The 24,371-nt window shown below is 44.8% G+C and overlaps 1 long non-coding RNA gene across 1 annotated transcript in view; it reads right to left on the reverse strand.

The window, feature by feature from the left end:
• Positions 1 to 1,202: 1,202 nt before the first annotated feature.
• Positions 1,203 to 24,371, reverse strand: part of LOC139057278 (uncharacterized) — a 35,528-nt gene continuing 12,359 nt past the window's right edge. The window contains exons 3-4 of the long non-coding RNA XR_011512673.1: positions 22,654 to 22,721; positions 1,203 to 1,360 (exon numbers count right to left, since the gene is read on the reverse strand). This is a non-coding gene — a long non-coding RNA (uncharacterized lncRNA). The remainder of the gene's footprint in view (positions 1,361 to 22,653; positions 22,722 to 24,371) is intronic.

Consider the following 24,371-nt stretch of genomic DNA (forward strand, 5'->3'; position numbering starts at 1 on the left):
TTGCCCGCGCCTTGGCCCTCAGGCGCGCGCTGATTGGCTGGTTGAGCGAAATCGGAGGAGCTGATTTGCTGGTCGAGCATTACGACCGTACGATTTCATTCAATCAGCCAATCAGCGTGCGCCCGACGGCGGTAGTATCGCCGAGGCGACAGTGTTGCCGAAAGTTATCGTCGCAGAATACGTCCCTTGCTCCTATATGAAACCATAACAGTCAATAACACATGCACTATGCATACGGACTCTGGAAATGTGCTTTCGGCTGTTTGCGCCAACAGTAACTAGGTCTTCTGACTAAGCGAACGAGGCCGCCAGCCGTTCCCGACTTTATCCAGTATTGAATATTGAAGCACTCATTGAATTTGTGCCTTTACCTTCTCCTTCCCCGTGGATATGCGCACCTGTAAGAAGTGGGCTTAATATGCGCTTACGTTTCATTTCGCGTGCCACCTGTGCATACACCTGCCTCATCGCACTTTATATATGTACGCTACACAGGACACCGTGCATGTATTCACAACAATGCCGCCTCTTCGTCGTTGTGTTATGTGTTTCTACTTTCCCATTTTTTACAGTTTATTCGCGGTACCTACCAAATTCTTCAATCATTAGCATCGACAGCTGCGGAACTTGTTGTTCTTCGCTCTTCAAAAATAAGATAGTGTCACTTATTGATAAATACGTGCCGACTCGCTCTATTCATGCTGCTTTTCACTCTCCTGGCTTCACGTCACCACTCCTTCGTTTACGAAATAAAAATAAAAAAAGACTTGTACCGTAAGGCATTATCATCTGATACTCCTGAAAGGTGGGCAGCTTATCGCTGCGCAGCATTTCAGTACAAGAATGAGAGTGCCGTAGCAAAGCACAACTTTTTCAGCAATACCCTCCCTTCTCTTTTGCAGAGTGACCATCGAAAAGTTTGGAATGTTATTACCGGTCCCCAAAAAACACGAGATTGTGCTTCGTGACGATCAGGGAAAGGCTATTCCAAGCAACAGCTGCTGTTACATATTACAACATGTATTCAAATCATCATTTTCTAACGACATTACTATCGTCTTGCCTAAGTTTTATTGTCCCGATTTGCCTATTATGGATCCTATCCTATCAAGAACACTATCGAATTTTTTTTTTTTCAGCTCTACTCGCTACAGGTTACATAGGCAGTCGCTCGTGACAACGCTGGCCTGTCTGAATTGATTGATTGAAAAAACCTTTATTGCTCAAGAGCAAGGTGAAGGTTCTCGGGGTCTTCATGGTTGGAACTCCAGGTCCAGGGGCCTTCTGCTGCCCGGAGAGCCCGCTCGACCATGTGGAGCTGATCGTCGAACTCTACCGGCCGCTTTCGGAGCAGACAATCCTGGAATGCCGCGATCGTCACACCAGAAGTAGATCGAGGCACTATTGAAGCTTCTGCGTTCGAGTCGTCTGTTAGAGAGACGTCAATTATCGCGGGTGTTCACAACCTTTTCTATTTCTTCCCGCGAGTTTGCTTTCTTTCTCTTTACTGTGGCCCTTTCCCTTTCTCCAGTGTAAGGTCGCAAACTAGAAGCATCTCTTCTGGTTGGTTTGCGCCTTTCCAATATCTATCTATCTATCTATCTATCTATCTATCTATCTATCTATCTATCTATCTATCTATCTATCTATCTATCTATCTATCTATCTATCTATCTATCTATCTATCTATCTATCTATCTATCTATCTATCTATCTATCTATCTATCTATCTATCTATCTATCTATCTATCTATCTATCTATCTATCTATCTATCTATCTATCTATCTATCTATCTATCTATCTATCTATCTATCTATCTATCTATCTATCTATCTATCTATCTATCTATCTATCTATCTATCTATCTATCTATCTATCTATCTATCTATCTATCTATCTATCTATCTATCTATCTATCTATCTATCTATCTATCTATCTATCTATCTATCTATCTATCTATCTATCTATCTATCTATCTATCTATCTATCTATCTATCTATCTATCTATCTATCTATCTATCTATCTATCTATGCGGTCTAATGCAGTCTACACCTAATGATTCGACTGGCAGTCAAGACCTGGTTGACACTTCAAGAAGGAAACATGAATAATACCACGGCATTTACGCAAGTGAAGACTGTGAAAGCAGTGATTGAAGGAGGTGCAGTAAAGGTGCTATGCAACAGCGCGTTACTGCGGTCGAATGGAATGTGAATACATATGTGCAGGCTAGGACTTGCATTCTGTTCCCAAAGCAGTTTCTCTTTGACGCGGTTTGTGAGTACCGGCGCCAGTGGAAACATCTATTAGCAAAAGCGGCAAGCCAGTGACATACATTTCTGACCAACGAAAACCTTCGTGATATTGAACCCAGGGCGCATAGATTTCCGCGTTTTTACTTTCGCCTACTTGAATAAATTATTATCACTATTATTATTATTATTATTATTATTATTATTATTATTATTATTATTATTATTATTATTATTATTATTATTATTATATGGAAACATACGACCACACAAAGGAAACAGGGAGGAAGCAAACTGACAACGGCCATGGAGAGATGCACAACGCCTGCCTACTCTTTCGGGGAGAGCGAACGAAAAGAGGAGAAGAGGAGAAGAAGATAGGAAACAAAAAAATAGGATAGAAAATAGGAAATAAACAAATGATAGAGACACGGACAAAAGAAAGTAGGAACACGGAAGAAAACAATGGCTATAAACGGGGAGGCCAAGTCAAGAAAGAAAGAAAGAAAGAAAGAAAGAAAGAAAGAAAGAAAGAAAGAAAGAAAACAAAAATTTTCTGCATGATAGTTAGCAAGGCTCTATGGTCGTGTTCGCGTTGGGCAGCATTCCCTCTCTATAACGGGCAATCGTCAACGTTCGCACACTTGAGTCCCATCAGTCCATATTCCTTAATTAGCAGTGCACGTTGTGTGACGAATGCGGGACACTCCGATATAAGGTGTTCAGGTGCTCCCCAGGAGCCACAGGACGTACACGACGGACTGTCAACACGTCCTTGACGACGAAAGCGTTCGCGCAACAACACAGAGCCAACGCTTCTATTTCACTAACTGTGCTCTAGCACTACGAGGCAAGCCACGACCACGAACACGGGGAGGGTATGAGCCGTTTGCAACACGTTAATCTGGGTGCTGCTTTAGGAGGTATCGGTGGATTAACGCACGAGCGTTATGAACGATGCAAGAAATTTCTGGGCAGTCACTTCCGTTGTGAGCACAAGTTGAAGCGATGCGATCAGCCTCCTTGTTTCCAGCAATACCCACGTGCGGAGGTAACCACTGGGCAATGAGGGCCACTCCACGAGAAGTAATTTTGTCGGCGGACTCTGTTATATACTGCGTAGAATTGGGCTATTTTCATCCTTTCTCAACAGCCCGCTAAGGGCAGCACGGGTGTCTGTGAGCATGACGACCTTCGATGTGCTTATTTCTTCCTGTACCTACTTCAGAGCAACATCAATAATTGCCAGCTCCGCAGTTGTTGATGAGGATGAATGAGGTATTCGAAACACTCTGCTTATGTCAGTCGAAAGGCAGAAGAAAGCTGCTGCAGCGGCTTGAGCGTCGCTGCTTACCGATGCGTCCGTAAATGCTTTAAGATGGTCTCCATATTTTTCAAATGAGTGCTGTTGGGCTGCCTGGAATAGTGCCAAAACAGGCTGGTCAGACTTTCTGTGTGTCTCGGGAATCGAAAGATGAATAGAGAAGGGACATTTGTTTGATGTGCTCTCTCGGAGTTGTCAGTGACGTAGTATCTACTGAAGTGCTAGAAATGGCAACGAACAATGCCGCCATTTTCCCCATGCGGGAGAACGGCCGCTGAATCAGCCGGTTAATAAGTGCTTGTCCATTTGATGATTGATGCAGACGCTCGACGAGATTTAACGCTCTCTGGTCTGCTTGGAGCCTCAGGGGCAGCTGGGTTGCTTCAGTGAGTAATGGAACAGACTGCGCCTCACGAGGTAAGCCAAGAGTGACTCGGAGGGCCACGCGATGGTACCGTTCCAATTGAGACGTCAAACTGGGTGGCACGTTCAACACTGGCAAGGCATACATCACGCCAGAAAGTACAGACGATTGATATACTTGTAGTGCTGTCATCTGGTCACAGTCGTCGCCCCTAGCAGTCAAGGCGGCCACATATCTGAATATCTGAGTAGGGACAGCGATTTGCACCGAACAGAGGTGACGGCAGGGCGCCGTGATAGGCGATCATCGATAACTACGCCCAGGTAGCGGTGTTGCTGTACCCAATCTATCGGTGTATATCTCCGAGGTATAGCTGGCTCATGGTTTGACGAGCGCATTGTCTAGGATGATACGCAATTGCGGCAGCCTTAGCGGGTGAAATCAGCAGACCAACTTCATCGATGTACTCTGATGTGACATTCAGAGCTCTCTGCAAGATTCCACGAAGTCGAGGACCGTGGTGCAAAGGAACGCTGATCCACAATGCGATGTTATCAGCATAGATTGCTATGCCTATCGGAAAGTCACATTTTTGAGGCAATCGGCTTGGGAGTCCAGCAAGTACGCTGTTGAAGAGAAGCGGTGATAAGACACTGCCTTGCGGGACACCACACTTAACAGTGCGAGGTTCACTTGTTGCTCATCCAACGCGTACTCTCATTTTGCGCTCCGATAGAAAATGGCCTACAAAACGGAGCAAACGACCCGAAATTCCCGCAGTCATATATAAGTGCGAAAACAATCACCCTATGTGGTGCTGAATCAAATACTTGCTGTATGTCTAGGAATAGTATACTGCATGTGCCGAGTGCTTGTTTTCTCGAGCAGACTCTGAGAAACATCTCTGAGAAACATTCAGCGATCGATTATTCAAGGACGCGAAATCGCGCATTCAGGTACCACCATGCAAAGAAACTTCCGCGTAGTTTTATCTAGTCAGTACGTCCGCATTTCAATCCGGCGCGCGACGGCATGCGCACCTAAATAAGCTCGCACCGCCCAGTGCCTACGTGCATGCCCGCATTTATACGACTAATTAACAACACGCGGCGAGAACCTTTCAGATAACCCCCTGTGTATACAATATATACGGGCGTACGCGGAAGGCTTTGCGCATAGCCGCCGGGAGCGAGCTCTGAGGAATCAAATCTTCCAGAGAGAGAACTGAGCTTTCAGCGTGTTAATGAGCCTGCGGACTCGACTCGGCAGTGGTCGACTCGTAGACAGATGACACGTCCCCCACGGCTCCCCGCTGACCCTCCCCCTTTTCCTCATTAAAGCCTCTTCCTTTCCCTAATTCCACAGCGGACCACGACGCGATGTCACTTCCACAGCACTCGCGACCCTCGCTTTTGTTCCTCCTATAGTTCTACGTTCTGTGTCGCTCGCTGCAGATCGATATTGGAATCTGCTCGTTCGAGCATTGTTGTCGGAGCAGCCCGGGCTGCTTAATATTCCCTAGAAAGGCCGAACAGAAATGTCAAAATAAAAAGAAAAGAGAAGAAAATGATGATGACGAGTTTAATCTTCCTGCACGAGGAGTATTCTTTCATTCTGCGGCCACACCGCGAAATGGAGAAGAAACCGTTACTCGCTTTTAAGTTTTCCATTTAAGATTTCCATTTAAAACTGCCCCCTCCACGCCCCTCCCCCCCCGATCTCCTCGCAATATTTAAAACCAGCTTGAAACTGATTTAGTCGCGCGAAACAACGTGCCAACAAAATGTGCCGTCCAGCTTAATTTTCAATGCTTTTGCAATTTAAAAACCTGCATGCAAATCTTTTGCAGTATGCAAACGAATGCAAAAAGAAGAGAGAAAAAAAGGCCGGTAAACTTGGGGGGGGGGGGTGGCAAAGCGCTGAGCTCCCACTAACCACTCAGCTTTAATGTCTGGAGCGGGGCAGTCTAACCGTATCAAAAAAAAAAGAACAAAACAAGAAGATTAAAAAAATTAAAAAAAGTACTGCTCTTCTATGCAGTTGCGTAACTACGGAATGGTAGATTTGTGCTGATGAAAAGGATTCAGGTAAAGATCGAGACCATAATTTGGGGATGTACTTAAATAATAATGTCATTCTCGAGTAGAAGGGGCGCGCTGCTGTGTTTGCTAATTTCTTCTCTAGCGTTGTCTTTCTTTTTTCTTTTTGTGAATTTTTTCCCCTAAATAACGGCTTGGTTTTCAGCACTCGACGCAGCGCTGTTTTTGAACAGGAGCCACAAATTGTTTCAGCTAGCGAAGTCTCTTCAATCCATTAGGCTTTTGAATGACCTATTTCCCATTTCGAGCGAGGAAAATCCTTCATTGGAATATTTGTGCAACTGATTTGTGCGGAGGCTGCTTTGAAAAGAGCAAGACCTGGATGCTTAGAGTGGCCTGAAATAGAAATTGTCATGCTGTACTTTTTCGCAAAGCAGAGAAGAACCACGCTTTAGGCGTAATCATTTCCACTCTGTTATGCATTTCATTTAGTGCAGGTCGTGAGTGCTTAGCTCGGTATGACAAGAGAAAATAAATCAGTGCCTTTTCGAAATTTAATTATTTAATGTGAACGCACGTACGTTCGCATGTATGTATGTATGTATGTATGTATGTATGTATGTATGTATGTATGTATGTATGTATGTATGTATGTATGTATGTATGTATGTATGTATGTATGTATGTATGTATGTATGTATGTATGTATGTGTGTATGTGTGTATGTGTGTATGTGTGTATGTATGTATGTATGTATGTATGTATGTATGTATGTATGTATGTATGTATGTATGTATGTATGTATGTATGTATGTATGTATGTATGTATGTATGTTTTTGTGCAGCTTCAATAGGCGGCATCCCAAGTGTTTTATGCTTTCATTTCAGCCAATGAAGCGAATAATTTAATAATGACACTTACGCGCGGTTTGTGAATCTTAAAGCTACCGTTTGCACCTGTATTTCCTAGATTTCTTCTTTCACCTTTCTTATTTCTTATACTTTTTTGCCCCCTTCTCCCAGGAAATTAATAACTGAACAACCACACTCATAAATGTCACACTGAAATCACCACCGCAATAACCATACTGTTGAATTGGGATTGGACTAGCGTACAAAATTGTTTTAAAAGTGACCGACGAGGTGTCAACGTTTACGCGGAATAAAATTAAAACAAGACAAGAAACTAGTTTCCCTGCCTGTACTCCTAGGGTACGTTTATCTCTGCGACACAAGGAAAGGAGCAGACAAGTCGATAAGGGATTGGAGCGGCGGGGCTAATGCATTGCCGCTGTCGACACCGAGGTGCCGCGAGGCCTCACGAAAGCCCCTCCGGGCGACCCGACGCACCCTCGGTCCTTGCGATGTGACAACGCGACAAGACTATAGCAGTGCTTTTGCCTCTCGGAGCTTCGTCGCTGCTGTCAGCCCTATGAGAGGGTGCGCCGTCCGCGATTTTCATTGTTCCTTCGCCGCTCTCATCCCGTCTGCTTTCGTTTTCGACTGCTTTAGTCCTTTTTGGTCCCTGTTCTTCGTTCAGCATCGTTGAATGAGAGAGAGAGAGAGAAAAAGAAAGAAGGAAAATAGACCTCGTTGTTTCTCGGTCCGCGAGACGTCTCCGACCTTTATCGATCGTCGGATTCTCCTTGGGGTTTTCGTTTCTGTTGCGCGGCGAATGCACTCGTCTGCTAACTCGATTTGCTGTATGTGCGGCTTCTGCAAACGACGCTTATTTGAACCCGCTTCTATTCTTTCATCGTGCTCATCGACGACGACCTTGCTCACCTCTTGCCATCAAAGTTGCGGACGTGATTCAGATAAGAAGCGTGTTTCCGGATCGTTATGTTTTTGTTCGTTTCCGTTCGTCTCCTGGCACAAACTATAGGCATGCGAGAAAAAAAATAAATGAATAAAAGGCCAAGTGACAACACACTCGTGATTTTGCATCTTCCGGTTCTTTTATGCCATGTTTCACCGTCGCGGGAGCGCGACTCCGGCAATATTTTGCATTCTCTTTGTAGGAAGCGAGCACTTCCGTGGATCGTCCGTTCGATTTGCGACGAGGCAAGCTATTTCGGAGAAAAGGCGGTACTAATGCGATGTTCTTGTCGTTTTAAAGGTGGGAATTTTCTTTTATGATTTTGAAACAACGAATTCTTTCAAATGCCCCGGAAAAGCACCCCTAGGAGGAATAAGCGTGCGTGGTATATGCGCCGGAGGTCACAACATGGTTTTACGTAACACGTTTGCATTCGTACATACAGGATAATGTACTCGCTCATTTGCAATAAATCAATAAGCATACTTTCTCGAGGGTCTGATTTAAAATAACTTATAATGAGTTTTATTTTCCAATGCATGTACGTACGTTGGTGGTCTCCTTTGAAATAAATCTGCGTCAAACAGTTTGACCGAGCCACTGGCAGGCGACGGAACACAAAGGATAACAAAATACTTTGCTCACCAAACATCACTGACATTAAACGTGACGTAGGTTGGAATTAGTCCATAGAACAACATTACTATGAAATAATGTCTGATAATAAAGTTGCATATTCGTATTTATTGAATGTGTACAATACGGAGACATTTCATGATCAAACAAAATAGTGAATACCTGGAACATTTTAAATAATATGTATGTATAAGTTCCTGACTCAAAGCGTAAGTTGGTAGTGCCTGCATCCTAGCACGATACAGCTGATTTGAACCATGTATGTGGACATATTTACATTAAAGAATACAATGCAAGTAACTCGTGCAGGCCGCATATAAGCGGATGCTAAATAACTGCACAAATAAACGGAGATGTAACATGGAAATCATTTGCTAGGTGGGTTATTCTTCTACGCATGAAAGTGTAGTGACGTCACTCTCTGTTTCGTATGCTACAATTACCGCTTTCCGGCAATTGCAGTTTATGCAACCGTAATATTTACAGGGAAACGCTTGCGGTGAACGCTATGCGCAAAGGTGAGCTTTATGGTTCTTTTCTGTACTTTCCCCCGCACGGCCGGTGCCACTGCGGATACGAGCTCCATCTGGTGGTGCCGCAAGGAACCCAGGCGCGCACGTGGTGCGTGCTTCCGCTGTTATTGGTTGAGTTTTTGGCAAAGACGATGAAGAAATCGTGGGATCGTAGTCATATACAGCTTCCCTAAGAAAACGTGCACAGTCACTTACGTGTCCTTACGTGATCTGATTGCGAAAGTAGGAGGATTTGTCTAAGTTATCACCTTAAATAAAAACTGCACTTTAATCCACCTTAATCCACCTTGCTGTAATGTGTACCAACCCTAATCCACTACAATTCACCTTATTCCATCTTAATCCAGCTTAATTCAGTTTAATCCACCTCATATCACCTTAACCCAATTTAATACACCTTAACCCACCTTAACCTAGTTTTGTGAGTGGGCCGAGCCGGTTTTTTGGGTGTGGGCCATTGCATGCGTGCGACGCCGTGGCTGTTCGCCGTGATATTTCGCAGTGCGAGCCGCAGTAGGTCCAGCGCTGGGTAAGCGACGCGATCACTTAAACCACGCGGGTTTTGGTACCGTCGTATGGTAGCGCCGGACGCAGAACGCCGCACGCCAGATTTTACGCTTCATGGGGCATATAATGCTTTCGCATTAAACAAGCATATAGGATCAGTGCAATGTTTTCAGAGCATATAACATATATCGCTACCTGATTCCGATGCCAATTGCCTTTCCATTTCTTCCTGACGCAGCTGCGTGTCACTCAAATCTAAAGTGCCGCTGTGTGAAAACTGCAGAAATGACGCCGTAGTCCAGAGAGGTACCCATAATACAACAATTCACTGTTGTTGACCAACATAAATAAACCGTCTATTATGGGTCTCACATCGCCCACAAAGTTATGCTGTCTCACGTCTCCTCCCTTCAGCCATACTAAAGGAAGGACCTAGTCGGCTGGCGGATAACTGGGCGCAGTGCTGGCGTGGTGCATACATGCATCGGCTCCGCTATATGTTCTATCCTGCCAAGTGGAGCTACAACTGCCCTTGTAATTGGGGGATCCCAACTGCAAGCCAAACGTCTGGACCCCGGTTGCGCACATATGTAAAACGATGAGCTCGTTTTTTTAAAAAAAGTCGAAACTGCAGGTGGAACGACGGTCCCGCTTCGACCGCCTAAGCAGCGAAGGAAACGCGATGCATCAGCGCATGATTCCCGATCAGCCGTCTGAGTGTATCAAAAGCAGACATTGAGCCTACCTGTATTTTCAAACTTCTCGTGCTCCCCGCCATCTTATGGAAGCTCTTGAAAGTGCCTAGTCCCCGCTAGAACAGTTTGGTTGAGTGAGACGCGCAGCATTTGGATGGCGCGGAATGAACGTTCAACGAAGGGCAGCTGGTCGTTTCCGAGCACTGCGACAAGCACGCTCGTACCCACGCGTCATAGTGCGCTGCTAAACTTACGTGAATGTTTCTGGGCTTACCCACCTTGAAGCACATAAGGAAGTGCGCAGCTTTCAGTGGAATGCGGAAGTGCATACTCTAAAGAAGAACTTGAAATTGCTGGGGCAGCACCGCATATACCGTTAAAAATTAAGACAACCAAGACGAAAGCATGCGACTGCCACCCATGCAGGACAAGGGGTCCATGCAGCGTTTACAGAGTTGGATTTTTTTGTTTGACCTACTTCAGTTTTCCGGAAGGTATGTAGAGTACCCCATCAAAAACACCACCTCGTGCTGTAACTGAAAGAAAGAAAGTATAATGATACGCGAGTGACCTCAAATGCCAGACATTAAAATATACTAACACTATGCGTGGATGCGTCATAGCACATTCCGATTACTCACGGTTTTCGTCATACTCTGAATATCCAGATGCTGTTAGCCTCGCAGTGCCGCACCACCTGCCCCTGTACATATACCCGTGCAGCAAGCATAGGGGTGCATTTACTGCGAAGTACGAAACGTAGCTCTCGACATTTAACGCGCCTACACCGTTGGAACGGCATGATCAATTGCACCTCCCAATCAAGACGTTAGTAAGTGTCCTCTGGTGACGCAGTGAAATATCACACGTACAACACCAAACATATTGTCCTTTGGTGCCTGTCAATTAGGCATGAGCCACGGGTGAGTTATTGGTACTCTGCATCAGTTCACAAAAGAGCCCATAATATTGCGCTTTAATTTTTTCTTTTCTTTTTTCTCTATGCTCTCTTTCTTTTTTTCTATATGTTGTCAATGAGCCCTTTCAAGGACATTGTTATGCTTCAGTTGTCTAATCTTTCGTCATCGTCGTCGTCGTCGTCGTCGTCGTCGTCGTCGTCGTCGTCGTCGTTGTTGTTGTTGATGTGGCTTCTATTGATTGCTTTCTACCTCTCTCTGCCTCCTTTTTAGATGCACTTTTCATTAATTCCAGTGTGGTCTGTCCCCCTCGTGGGTATGGGCCACGTTTGGAGGCCACAACAAGAACAACAAAGAAAGCTTGGCTTTAAATATACTACTAGAGAACATGAGAACATTAGAGAATTTCTTTTGTGATTTATTTTTCGTGCCCTCGACGAATACTTGCTTGCTTGTTCCTTATCTCGTGGCGCCTATCCAATAAGGGGGTGTTAACCAAGCAGAAAGTGGTTAAAATACCGAGACTGTGCGTTCTTCACTTTATTTTTTTTATTTAGCCCTTTCCACGACAAAAACACTGTCCCTCATTGGAGACATAGAATTTCGTACAATGATTACTGGAGGGAACTCTGGCTGAAGTAGGGCTATATATTCAACCTACACTTCGCGCAGGCTAATACAGACGAGTGAAGTGTCGGACAGAGGCTATGACGTCGTATGCTGCACTTGGCTTGCCGGGCTGTAGCCAATCAGTGCAGACAGCGTGTCGTCTTCTGCATCAGCAGACGAAAAGCGCCTGACTCCGCACTTCGCCCGACTTCACGCTTACTCGCTGCTTATATATCCTTGCTTGAAACTAAACGCCAATGTACGAGTTTTCTTTCATCAACTAATCTAAACAAACTGCAGCGAAATACATCGCGAATGCGCAGTGCACGAATACTTATCAATGCGGATAATGCAGCGTTGAGTCTGAAACAGTCCGCACTATCTGTGAGTAAGATAACTTCATTGATCCCTTTGGAAGAATCAATCAATCAATCAATCAATCAATCAATCAATCAATCAATCAATCAATCAATCAATCAATCAATCAATCAATCAATCAATCAATCAATCAATCAATCAATCAATCAATTTTATTTACCAGAAACAAAAGGAACTGGAGGGACACCTGGACAAAAAGCTGTCTCAGCAGGTTGACGGAGGCCCAGGGTCCCTTACATGGCAGTAGCACTGACATGATATATACACAGAAGGCGTTATACGCAACAAAGATTACACATTGCACGTATGCATAAAAAAAATGACATTTTACACTTGAATGCAATATACTAAAGTGTCACTATAAAGGAAGAAAGTAGACACGCAAACCATTTTTATTTAGCGTAGCTGTGTGCTTATGTTTGTTAAGTACAGTCGGTATATTATGTGTTAACGACTGTAGGCTGTAATTGTTTTGAAACTATGGTACCCTCCATACCTCGTGGTTTCGTGTAGTATGTTTTGTGGGAGTGCAGAGTTCTAGCTGGGCAAGGGACGTAAAATAATTCTTCACATATTCGGCTGAGAAGTAAATTGTTTCTAGTAATCCATGTTTGTATAATTTATCTACGCAATTAGCTCCCCTTCCTCTGTGACACATGATCACGCCAGCACTTCAATACCGTCCTTGCAGCGAATATTCACTATCTTCGCTATATCTGCGCCGACAGCCTGAGACAAGATGGTGCCAAGCATTTGCAACGCCAGCCTGCTTGTTTGTCGTCGGCTGCCTACACTCATCGAAACCACAGTGTAGAAAATTTAGTTTTCATGCTACACTAGCGCTATCAAAGAAAGGCTTCATGTAGGTGGCCGGAGCTACACTTTTTTACACCAAGTAGAAAGAATGGCGACTTCATACACTAACTACACTCTTGTAGCTAGTGTAGGTAAAAAAATAGCCTTACTGTCTAAGGGAGCTGCAATCGGGGCGGTTCAGAGAGCATGGTAATTACGAGAAGTACATGGACTTGCCTAAACTTCGTCCTTCTGGCTTAAAACGGCTGTGTGACTTCGTAAACTCATAATTTTCAACAAGGTACTGTGTAATTAATAATTAACGAGATATTATTAGAATTGCCTGACGGTGGGATTATAACACAGGACCTTTAGTACAGAAGCTAGATATCGAAAAAAATTACGCCACGGACGCACGCACCGACAATACCCATATAGGATGCCCTGACGGATTTCTCGCGGGCAAGCCGGCGCGTTGAGCCGCTTGGTGCGTTTAGATTTGGCCCCTTCAACAGGCTGAAGGCGCTGCAATTAGTAGCGATCGTGTGTGTTCGCAGTGTCCTACGCAACAGTATTGATTGCTCTGAAATTTGGGAGAATGAAGGCAGGTAAGGCGTAATAAACGAAGTCGCAAGAACATTTGGAACTACAAGCACGAAAATCAGACAAATCCATGTGCTTCCCATCATCCCCATGGTGGCTGAGCGGTCGCAGTGCCAGAGTTCCTTCTATAGTATAGTAATTATTGCAGGAAACTCTATGATTCGGGTATACCGCGAACTGTACATAATACACCTGCATCTATACATATCCAGCCATCGCGAACAAGAAGCGCAGCGTCAACGCTCTCTGGATACGCAACAGCGCTTTAGACAAACTAACCAACAAACCAACTCAGCGAAAGGCACATCATTTCTAAAGGACAGCGCCCTCTGTGGACGCTGCAATGATCGAAAATCTATACCGAGTAGAGTGGAGGAAACACTGGCCTCACACAGACAGAGGCCGCTGGGGGGCGGGGCTTTCGCATTCGGCCCGCACGAGGATCGCATCTCTTGCTCGAGGGGAAACTCGACAGAACCTCAAAAGCCTTTCATCGAGCGTCGTCTGCGCAAGCGGTCCACTCGAGAAAGGAAAACCATTTGCATGCCGCCCGCAGGCAGCTGTTGTTTTCTTCTCTTGCCTTCGTTTCTATTTCTTTCTCCTTGCCTTTCTTTCTTGTTTTCTTTATACGCGAGCGGAAGGCTGTGGGTGCTGGCGAGCAAAAGAAAAGAGAAATAAACATAAACTTGCGTTGTTATAAATGCAGACGTGTGCACACGCAAGCACAACTAATATTTATGCGCTCGAAGAATAAAAAAAAAAACGGCGCTGTCTTTTTAGAGGGCGATTGAGGCGAAACCGTCCACGCGGCGCTTGCATGCCAGCCTCCGGTATAGAAGAAATAGGTGAAAAAGGAGGAAACTGATCTGCATTTGTTGCACAACATGGTTGTCGCATGCTAAGCGAGCATGCATTTTTGAGGTTGCGCTACTGTATATTATTGGATAGGGTGCCAGTGGTACTTTTGAGAATGGAAGGCTGTAGCCATGTCGGGAGCAACGTATTTCAAAGAAGCGGGGCACCTGTCGTGTCCTTACTCAGTCCGTGTTTTATTGGCGCTGTTTCTTTACGAGTAGTACTCGGTTTTCATAAATGTGTTCGGTGCTCGGGATAGCTGTAGTTGTTGCCAGCCAATTCTTAAATCGAGCGGACTAGTTGAATTCGACGATTATTTAACACCAAAACTCTGTCTGGCTACTTGACCATAACTTGACTTCCTGGTGGTCCTTTACAGCAATCAGACAGTGAAAGTAGCGCGGACATAAATTCGCTGAAAGCATTATATTTAAAAAAAAGATGGAAAAGAAAGTCAGAAAGAGAAAAGAAGGAACCGCTCAATGAATGAGAGTTATCGGCGCGCCCTAATGTGCTGTCATCGACTAGCGTTATCTTGACGTCGATAATATAGGACATTTTGAAGAACTGACCGTCTTCAAACCATTCTGAGATATTATGTACCATGCGCACTACAGCCATGATTGGTAGCGGTCCCAGGGCCTCTTTGTCGTTAACATTATAGCCGTCCGGGCGCTCCATCTGTGCATCGAGAGGACGTAATCTGCGCTTTCTTCGCCACTTACAAGATGAACAGTGTTTCTTGACGGGACGATATATATGTGTATATAGAAGCACACAGACCTACCTCTGCTTCTATCATCGCGTCAAGGTGCGCTGTTATTTTTGTACATATAATCGCGAACCAACAGGCCGTCAGTCAATCCTTTTTGTCTTCACAGGCACGTGGCTACCACAATTCTGAGCTGGTATCAGTGTTCACATGCAGCTTGACATCAATATTTCTTGTGACCAAATGACCTCCAAGGCAGAAGTTTATTCGTTGAAGAAAGTGTTGCCATACATCAAGGCTCCCTTTGAAGACACATGCTGCAATCAGAAGAATGCGAACATTTTTTTCCCCCGAATTTATTCATTTGTAGTTTCCCGCATTTTTTAGTTGGAAAATAATTCGCTCTTACTTTGCGGAATCGCAGGCTCTTGACCTCGCTAGGACGACTGCATGGTTTCATTCTCATTCTTCTTCTTATTCTTCTTATTATTTTTTTGAGTGGGAACAGGAGTGGCGCTACAGCCAACATGGCTGACATTCGTTCCTTCCACTTCATACAGGCCGTGGCTTGGTTCGCGGGATTCCTTGGTCATGGTATCGGGTCTGCGAGTTCCCCCGCCGCCTACCTTCTTGCGCCTAAAGTGGTCCATCCCTCCCTGATAGCCGATGCCACTGGAGTCACTTTCGTCTGGCAAACTGGGACAGCCCCACCGACAAGAACAGCAGTTCCGACCGAACTTACAAAAGGCCCCGCACTACAGTCCGGCTTCAGCGGGCACAGGTGTGGCGCTACAGCCAACACGGCTGACGTTCGTTCCTTCCGCTTCATACAGGTCTGTAATGCCACTTGCCTTTATGCTAAACGTTCTAGCAAGCAATGCCTTCTGCTTCTGCTGTGCCCCCAAGTGTTGTGTGATTTGAGTGATGAAAGCTTTTTCGTAATATGGAATGGGGGGGGGGGGGGGGGCAATTGCTTTGCTGTGGTGATCATTGATCAATGATCAATGATCATTGATCATTGATCATTGAGTCCTGGGCCTGACGACAACTCTCAAAAAGAAATCTTACAGCCTTTAAAAAACTTGAAACGCCAGACGAGCAGTCTAACTCAGGGACAGGCGGATCTGTTGACCGCCGTAAATGAAGTCAAGGAGGCACAGAAATCGCTAGAAGGTAAGTTTGCTTTGATGGGTGAAAGGTTGCTAAAAGTCGAGGCCAGAACTGGTGCCATTGACCGTATTGAAAATGCTGTTCATGTCGCGCAGAAATCTATTTCCGATATAACGCGACAGAACAACGACATCAACTTTCACCTAAATGAGCTTGAGGACAGCTCTCGCCGTAACCACCTTGTTTTTTTTTGTGTGTGTGTAACTGATAATGAATCATGGAGCAAAAGGGAAGACAATATTATCGGCCTTCTAACAAAACACACTGATAGCAATTTAACCTCAGACGCAACTGGATGAGCACACCGCTTAGGTAGACCCTACCAGTAAAATAAGTGGAGACCACTCACTGTCAGGCTTTACAACTTTAAAACTCGCCAGAACATCATCTTTCAGCACACGAAACTCAGGTCGTGTAACATATCTGATACTGAAGATGTCTCGTTTGCCACTCGTCAGGCTCGCAAATGTTTAATTAATTTTGCTAAATCATTACCCGAGTCGCCTCCTTACTACCTTCGATATGATAAACTGTTTGTCAATGACACTTGCTATACGTATGATCGCAGTAGCAGTAGCGTGCAGGAACGAAGTCGCAATCCTGTTTTAAACGACAGCAGGGATAATGCCAATAGTGATCCCAATGGAGCTGCCTTTAACACACGCGCTCGCTCACACCATGGCAATTCGCAAACACACCATCCCTGGCGTACACCGAAATAACAATTGACGAGGGAAAGTGGTGGTTTGTGCTCTTCATGTTTATCGGTTCCGGTTTTATTTACTAATGCTAGGAACATCATGAAACATTGTGATGAACTTGACATTACTATATCCTCGTGTGATGCTGATTTAATCGTGCTAACGGAAACATGGCTTAACCCGCGAGTGTGCAGTAAGGAACTTTTCCAGTCGAACAAGGCATATCATGTACATCGCTGTGACAGGAAAGATCGGTAGGGCGGCGGTGTTTTGATAGCAGTAGCGCAAGGCATCGCATCGTTTCGTACGGACACTGAATCAACTCCGCTAACAGTGTGAGCGTGCCTTACAAAAAAAAAAAATAATAATAATACTCGAATCGCATGAGGAGTCTGCTATCGCCCCTCCAATGCCACGTCAAGTTTCGTTGATGACTTACATGATGTCGTAAACGTTCCTGTTAGCCGGTATCCTTCCTCACCAATAATTCTTCGAGAGGACTTTAATTATTCAAACATGACGTGGTGGGATGGACTTCCACTACTAAACCAAATTATCGTCACGCTGTCAGGACTTCATATTAGACGTTGTGCACGACTTAATTTCACGCAGATGGTAACGAAGCCTACCAGAAATGCCACAGGAACACCTAGAACATTAGACCTTATTTTACCTACACACCCACATCTCATCTCAACACTCACGTACTTGCCGGCTTTTAGCGACCATTCGCTGCTTCATTTCGACATTAGCATTTCTTTTTTCCAACACAACAAAGCAAAAGAAATTTTTGATACAATTTTTGATATTATAATCAGGAACTGTGCACATATTTTGATGCATATGTCATTGATTTTGATACACGGAATGTCAAAGAAAACTGGGTTATATTTCGGAATAAAGTCGCGCACCTTATCACTGCATACGTACCACTCAGAGGCATTCAGCGCTGTAAAGCATCACCTTAGTTTAACAAAGAGCTAAAGCGTCCTTCCAATAAAGAAAGCGTATGTTTCGTTCAGCAGAGTTAAGATCAGGACATAACTGGGAAGCACATCACAACGTTGAAGCCGAGTACCGCGCAGCACTCTGTTACGCCAAAGATTATTACTCTACTAAACACTCCCCCGGCCCTCTTATTAGGCAATCCTAAAGAATCTTGGAGAAGCGTAAATGTTACGGGAACCAGTGTTATTTCTCTTACTAATTCTGAAAATGAACCTATACCCTCCGACAATGCGCCTTAGTGTTTAACAATATTTTTTCTGACATTTTTTCTTCATGTCGAGTTGATTGTGTTAAACCTATGTCGCATCATGATTATCCTTTGATGTCCCCTATCATGTTCTCCTTTGATGTCCCCTATCATGTTCGAGCAATCTGGAATAGTACACTTAATCGACTCGCTAAAGCTTTCTTCGTCTTGTGGAACTGACAGTATCAATTCTAAATTTCTAAAACAGACTAAACATTACTCATCTTTGTTTTTGGCTAAACTCTTCCAGCAGTCGCTTGATCATGGTATCCTTCCTCTTGATTGGAATATTGGGAACGTGGTTCCTGTTCATTAATCAGGCAACAAACATTCTCCATTAAATTATCCACCCATTTCGCTAACAAGTATCCCTTTCAAACTGATGGAGCACGTATTGTACAGTCATCATTAACTTTTTAGAATTAAATTCTACTTTACGTCATCATAACACGGCTTCAGGCGTTCGTTTTCTTGCGAAACTCAATCACTTCTTTTCACTCACCGCTTGCAATCTATACTAGACAATAATTCCAGAATTGATTGCGCCTTTTTAGACTTGTCAAAGGCTTTTGATAAGGTTACTCATGCGCTGCCTATGCAGAAACTTTCCTCTTTAAATCTTGACCATAATGTACTTACCTGGCTTAAATACTTCCTAATCAATCGCCGACATTATATTTCTGTCAACGGTCATGATTCACCCTTAATTAACGTAGCATCAGGAATTCCGTAGGACTCTGTTTTAGGTCCATTACTTTTTATAATATATATTAACGACTTGCCCGATTGTGTATCATCTTCAATTCACCTATGCGCCGATGACTGTGTACTGTATCGTGAGATTCGTGATGATAAGGACCAGGAAATTCTACAGACTGAGCTAAATAACATCGCCGCTTGGTGTAAAAACTGGCTCATGGCATAAAACCCCAGAAATGCAAGCTGGTGACTGTTACAAGACGCGACGTGTGTGCCTGCATATATGCTTAATCACGTTCAGCTAGAACAAGTTTCATCCTAATGTTATTTAGGTGTAACTATATCATCTCACTTATCCTGGAAATGTCACATCGACTCCATAATCAATAACGCAAATCATATGTTAGGATACTTGCGGCGAAACTTTAGCGAATTCCCTTCATCAATGAAACTACTACAGTATAAAACACTAGTTCGATCTAAGTTGGAATACGCTGCTGCTACTTGGGACCCATACAGTGCTGCTCTTGTAAATTCACTTGAAATAGTTCAGAATAATTTCACTCATTTCATTCACCCAAATTACGATCGTACTTCTAGCATAACTTTTATGAAAAGCAACTTGTGTCTACCATCTTTATCACTGCGCAGAAAGAATTTTCGCTTATGCATATTTCCTAAAGTATTTCATCACCATATCCTTAGCAGTGGGCTCATTCTAGCACCTGCTTATCTCTGTCATCTCGAGTCGATCACCGTCATAAAGTAAGAGGTACTTCTTATCACACAAACAGGTTTTTATATTCATTTATTCAACATACAACGAACGACTGGAACCCCTATCCTGATGATATCGTATCAATCGAAGACGGCGCACTTTTCCGCCGAGCCTTGTTTGCTTTTTTTTTTTTCAACTGGGACCAAGCACGTGGCCACAAGCGCTGTATTTGCGCAAGCGCACCCTGTTTTCCTTTTGTCCAGTTAAGATGTCGCTAGGTTTATATAATTTGAATGTCATAGTATTCTTGTTATTTAATTTCTTAATGATTACGTCCACTGCACATGTCGCTTGCATTAAATAAGGTTGTAGTAATCGTTGTTATTGTTTTTCGCATGTATCCCACTCCCCTCTATAATGCCTTGGCGCTTGAGGGTATGTGAAATAAATAAATTAATTAATAAAGATGTTCTGGGAGGGCGGGTCGAGCGAGAATGCACGAAGTCCGCGAAGGGCGCTGCTAGCATGTTGTGTCACAGTTAACTCGACTTTAGGCAAACCCTTTTTCGCATGCCTCGATTCGCTTAGAGATGAGCGAAAGTACACAGATAGAGGAAAGGGGCCTTTACGTGCGCATGTCTCTCTGACGCAAATCAGTTCTGCGGAATCCCGCAAGGTGGAGGAAGGTTCGTGGAAGAGAAAACTTCTCATCCACATGAGCGTAGCTGGAAGCTACAAAGGAAACCCATACGAATTGAAACCAACGCACAAAGACATTCCAAAATCGGCGCGAACAGATAAACTCAATATTCAGGATGTGCGCCCTCAGAACGTCATTTTTACGACTAACTCTGCATAGCAAACGATGAATGAGAATCTAGACAAGACAAAAGGTTGACGCGAAGATGGATACCCAAAGTGAGAAACAGCGAGCGAACGAGGGGGGCATCAGCTCTTGTTCATCTAGAGAACTTGCCCTGACGAAGACAAGTGTCAATGTCGAAACGATTGCTCCGTGCTCTGTATGCCCCTTGTTTTACAGCAGTTGATCACAATAAGTGCCATCGTTACGCAATAAAAACAAGTTGATGCGTTACTTAATGGCATGCCCATCCTTCAAGTCGCCTGGATTGTCTGTGCTCACGACAAGAAGCAGGCAACTTTGCAAACGCGCGTTGGTGTGTGCCCTACTGCTGCGGAGCAATATACCAGCACAGCATAATGGATCTGCAGAGCAGTGCAGTACTTTTCCGTTGCGAACCGTGGCGGTGCAGCACAATGCAGAACGGTCTCGGTGAGACATCACAAACAGCCCGCGGCCTTTGCACAATGGATGAAGCTGATACCGCGCAGGTGAGCAAACGGGAACGGTAAATGCGTAATGCAGCCCGCGTAAAGGCGCAGAACAAAACGAAGGAAAGCAAAACGAACACACGTGGGGAAACGAGCAGCGAGACGGAACGAAGAAGGGATGGGAGTACCGGCGCATTATACCGGCACAGGCATTAATCGCACACCCTGCCCGCTAGCGATACAGCCTAACCACGAGCCCGCGAGCGCATAGGCATAATTTAGGGCGTCCACCAACGCAATGCCAGGGTCAGCTTATGGCGCGACCAAGCAGGAAGCGTACCGCGGTGCGTAGAAGCCACGATGGCCGAGTGAAACAGGCACAGCGGACTCATTTGCGGAAAGAATAACTGCGGGAAGAATTTTTCTTTGCCTTTTCTTTCTTTTTATGCGGAGCGCTGGCTGTCGGGTTCCGTTGTGGAGAGGAAGGAGAAAGGGAAAGCAAGTTACATACGGCAGACACACTGCAAAAGGGGGAGAGTACGAATGTACCGTTCTCCGTGGATGTGTCCCAGTGAGGAAACACCATGGCCTAAGTTTCGAGATGACTTTATTCGTTGGGTGACGGACAATAACAGCACTAATTCACTGCTGCAGTACCTGCACCAAGCAAGACTACATGCATTAATTTGATGCCTTTTGTTAATTTTGGTGCACATCCCATGTGGTAAAGTCACTAATTAAAGAAAAGTCCCAATTGCCGTCGGGGTCGTGTAGCATGAAATCACTAGCATTTAAATAAAGCTCTTGGCCTCTTGCTTTATTTATCCTAACTTTCTCTTTTAATCTGTCTTACTCCCTTTCCCATTCTCTAGTTTAGGGTAGCGAACCAGGCATAGCCTTGGTTAACCTCTCTACCTTTCGTTTTTCTTCACATATCTCTCTTAGCGGAAGACCTGGACGTAAAAATGGTCCGTTTTTCTTTTTCTTCTTTTTTTACGGCATGCAGGTGCCAACAAATAAACGTGAAGTAAACGCACACGCACCCAGTCAAGTATTGATACTAAAGTGTTCACGCAATACAATAGGTTTTATCTGCTGCATTCCGAGACAGTAGTTATAGAATTATGTCGCTCTAGAGTGGAAGCTACGAGACGTGTTCTGGTGCTCGATGCTGGGCTCGAGACTTTCCTCAAGGCTTTGCTCGAGACTATGCTTCACACTGAGCAGCCGAGGCTGTGACTTAGACGGGCACGTAGCGCAGAGAAGCGCAAATCCGCACAGTCTGGCTCTTGATTGGGTGAAGCTGTCTGTAGCTTCCGCTGCAGTGCCACATAATTGTGAAAGCGAGTATGGGACGCTATCATTTGCAAAGTCTGCCCTGTTTGGTCGACAACTGTTCAAAGCATTTGTCATACACTATGAGCACTGCTCGATGGATGGAGGTGTGCTAACGAGTATTCAATGACGTCCGCGGGTAAAATGAGCCGGAGCTGCCACGCCACATCTCCGTCAGGTCCATTTTCGCCGCATTCAAGTCGCGGCAGTGCTCAGACTTCGCTTTGCAACTAAACCACTTTCAGCGTTGAAGCAGTAAAACGTCTTCCAATGCATCACTGCCAACGTAGCCAACAAGGACGAGCCAGTGTTCCACTTGCGCTGGACGAGCACTCGGTTGCTATGGCGACGACATGTTTTATGGGCCGGAGGAAAGTTTCACTAACAGCTCGCCCTCTATTTTTCCAGTTTCGGTTGTCACAGTCAGCAGCGGACACTCACCGGTTACGCTCGAAGTTCGACAAGCGTGAAGACGGCCTACAAATGATGCGGGTCCGAGAACAGACTTTCTGAAAAAAAAAAAGTAATTTGTGGTCTCTCGCTTAAAAATTTCTACTCGGACATTCATACTTTACGCGTAACAACGAGAATAAAGCAATGGTCTAGCAAGAAAATCAACTTAAAAAGAAAGAGAAGTAAACTGCAAAAAAAGAAGACTTCTGTATGATAGCTGTAGCAAAAAAATTTTATCCAGTTTGAGCGTAAGCCGTTTGACGATTCTTAAGACGACAGTCGCGCCACTGTAAGCTTGTGAGAGAGGTAAAGAAACACGCCTCCCTATTACGCGTAGCTACTGTTTATTCTGTGTAAAGCGAAGAGTAAAGAGACATCAAAAAGATGGGGGAAAAAAACTAAATCAAACGTCTTTGTTTTATTGTTATTTATACTCGTGATACTCAGGGACAATTTTCTCGCCCTTTGCTGGACGGGCTGCAGGTCTCACTTTTCGCGCGGCCTTTCAACCACGCGCATACCCGTTTCAACCGTACGTGTAGCTGGATCGATTGAGAGAAAGTAGAGGTACTGTACTTTTACATAGTGCCGGTGAGGCGGAACTCCATAGCTGCTTAATGCATGCTACTGCTGCAAAGCAAAGCACGACAACAGATGCGAAGTGTAATATTGCTACCGTAAATGTTACTGAATACCAGGCTGACCTACGTAGGTATTCATGCATCCGCCAACTCTGCTTATGCTCTGCAGTACTGGTCTGATACGAAATATTGAAGTCAGCAATGCCAAGAAATATAGCCAAGACGAAAAAAAATACATCTTTTTTTAAGCTGAGGCGCGCATCTCATTCATAAGTTGCCAGCTTCGTGATTAAGTAGCCAAACTTGGCAACCTTGTGGTTGTATACTGTTATTGGCTGCGGAAAGTACGGCGGCCTGTTTCAAGGAGGAGGAGGAGGAGGAACTTTAAGCTGTTCACAGTTGCTAACATATTTCCGTATCTTACCTGCCATTAGCTAAAGAGAGAAATAATTATTTTCGACATTCTCGAATATGTGTTTGAGCCTGGACATACGCCTATAGCGTGCTTTTCGAGATGACGAGAGTGATTAACGAAAGGTGACACTCATGCGTAGCACGTACGCACACAGGACACATTAGTAACCAGAACACGCAATAACAGGCGTCTAGAGTATCCGTAGGCATCATGTCCCGTATCCCCAAAGATGTTCTTTCGCTACGCCTGTTCGTAAGAGAAGGTCACAGCCAATCATGATGCTGGACATATAATTAGCAAAGGCAGCCGGCGTATGGGAAAGAGCACTTACGGGCGAAATGCTTTATGAATTCGGCCGCCGGACTAGTATTTCCTGACGACAGCCATGCCTTTCAACGGCGCTGCTCGGTGTTAGCAGGAGCGAGCAACGTCGAGAGTATTGCGCGGCAGCGGAAGGGTGGCGCGATCGCGCGGTAAGGAAAACCTTTCGGAAAGGTCCTTGCATGCCACTCCGTGGATCAGCTGCGCACCTGCTGACGTCCGTAACAGCTACAGGCTAGAGAGCACCGCGAGCATGTAGCGTCAGGGCTGCCTTCTATAGGTTGTGGCGATCTTGTGACGAAACGCCCCTCAACAACGCCCTGCGTGGGTAATGTTACGCCACGCGGCATGAGGCTCTGGAATGTTTTACTTTGTTTCATGTGCACAGT

The sequence above is a fragment of the Dermacentor albipictus genome, chromosome 3 (assembly GCF_038994185.2).
Source record: "Dermacentor albipictus isolate Rhodes 1998 colony chromosome 3, USDA_Dalb.pri_finalv2, whole genome shotgun sequence".
NCBI lineage: Eukaryota > Metazoa > Arthropoda > Arachnida > Ixodida > Ixodidae > Dermacentor > Dermacentor albipictus.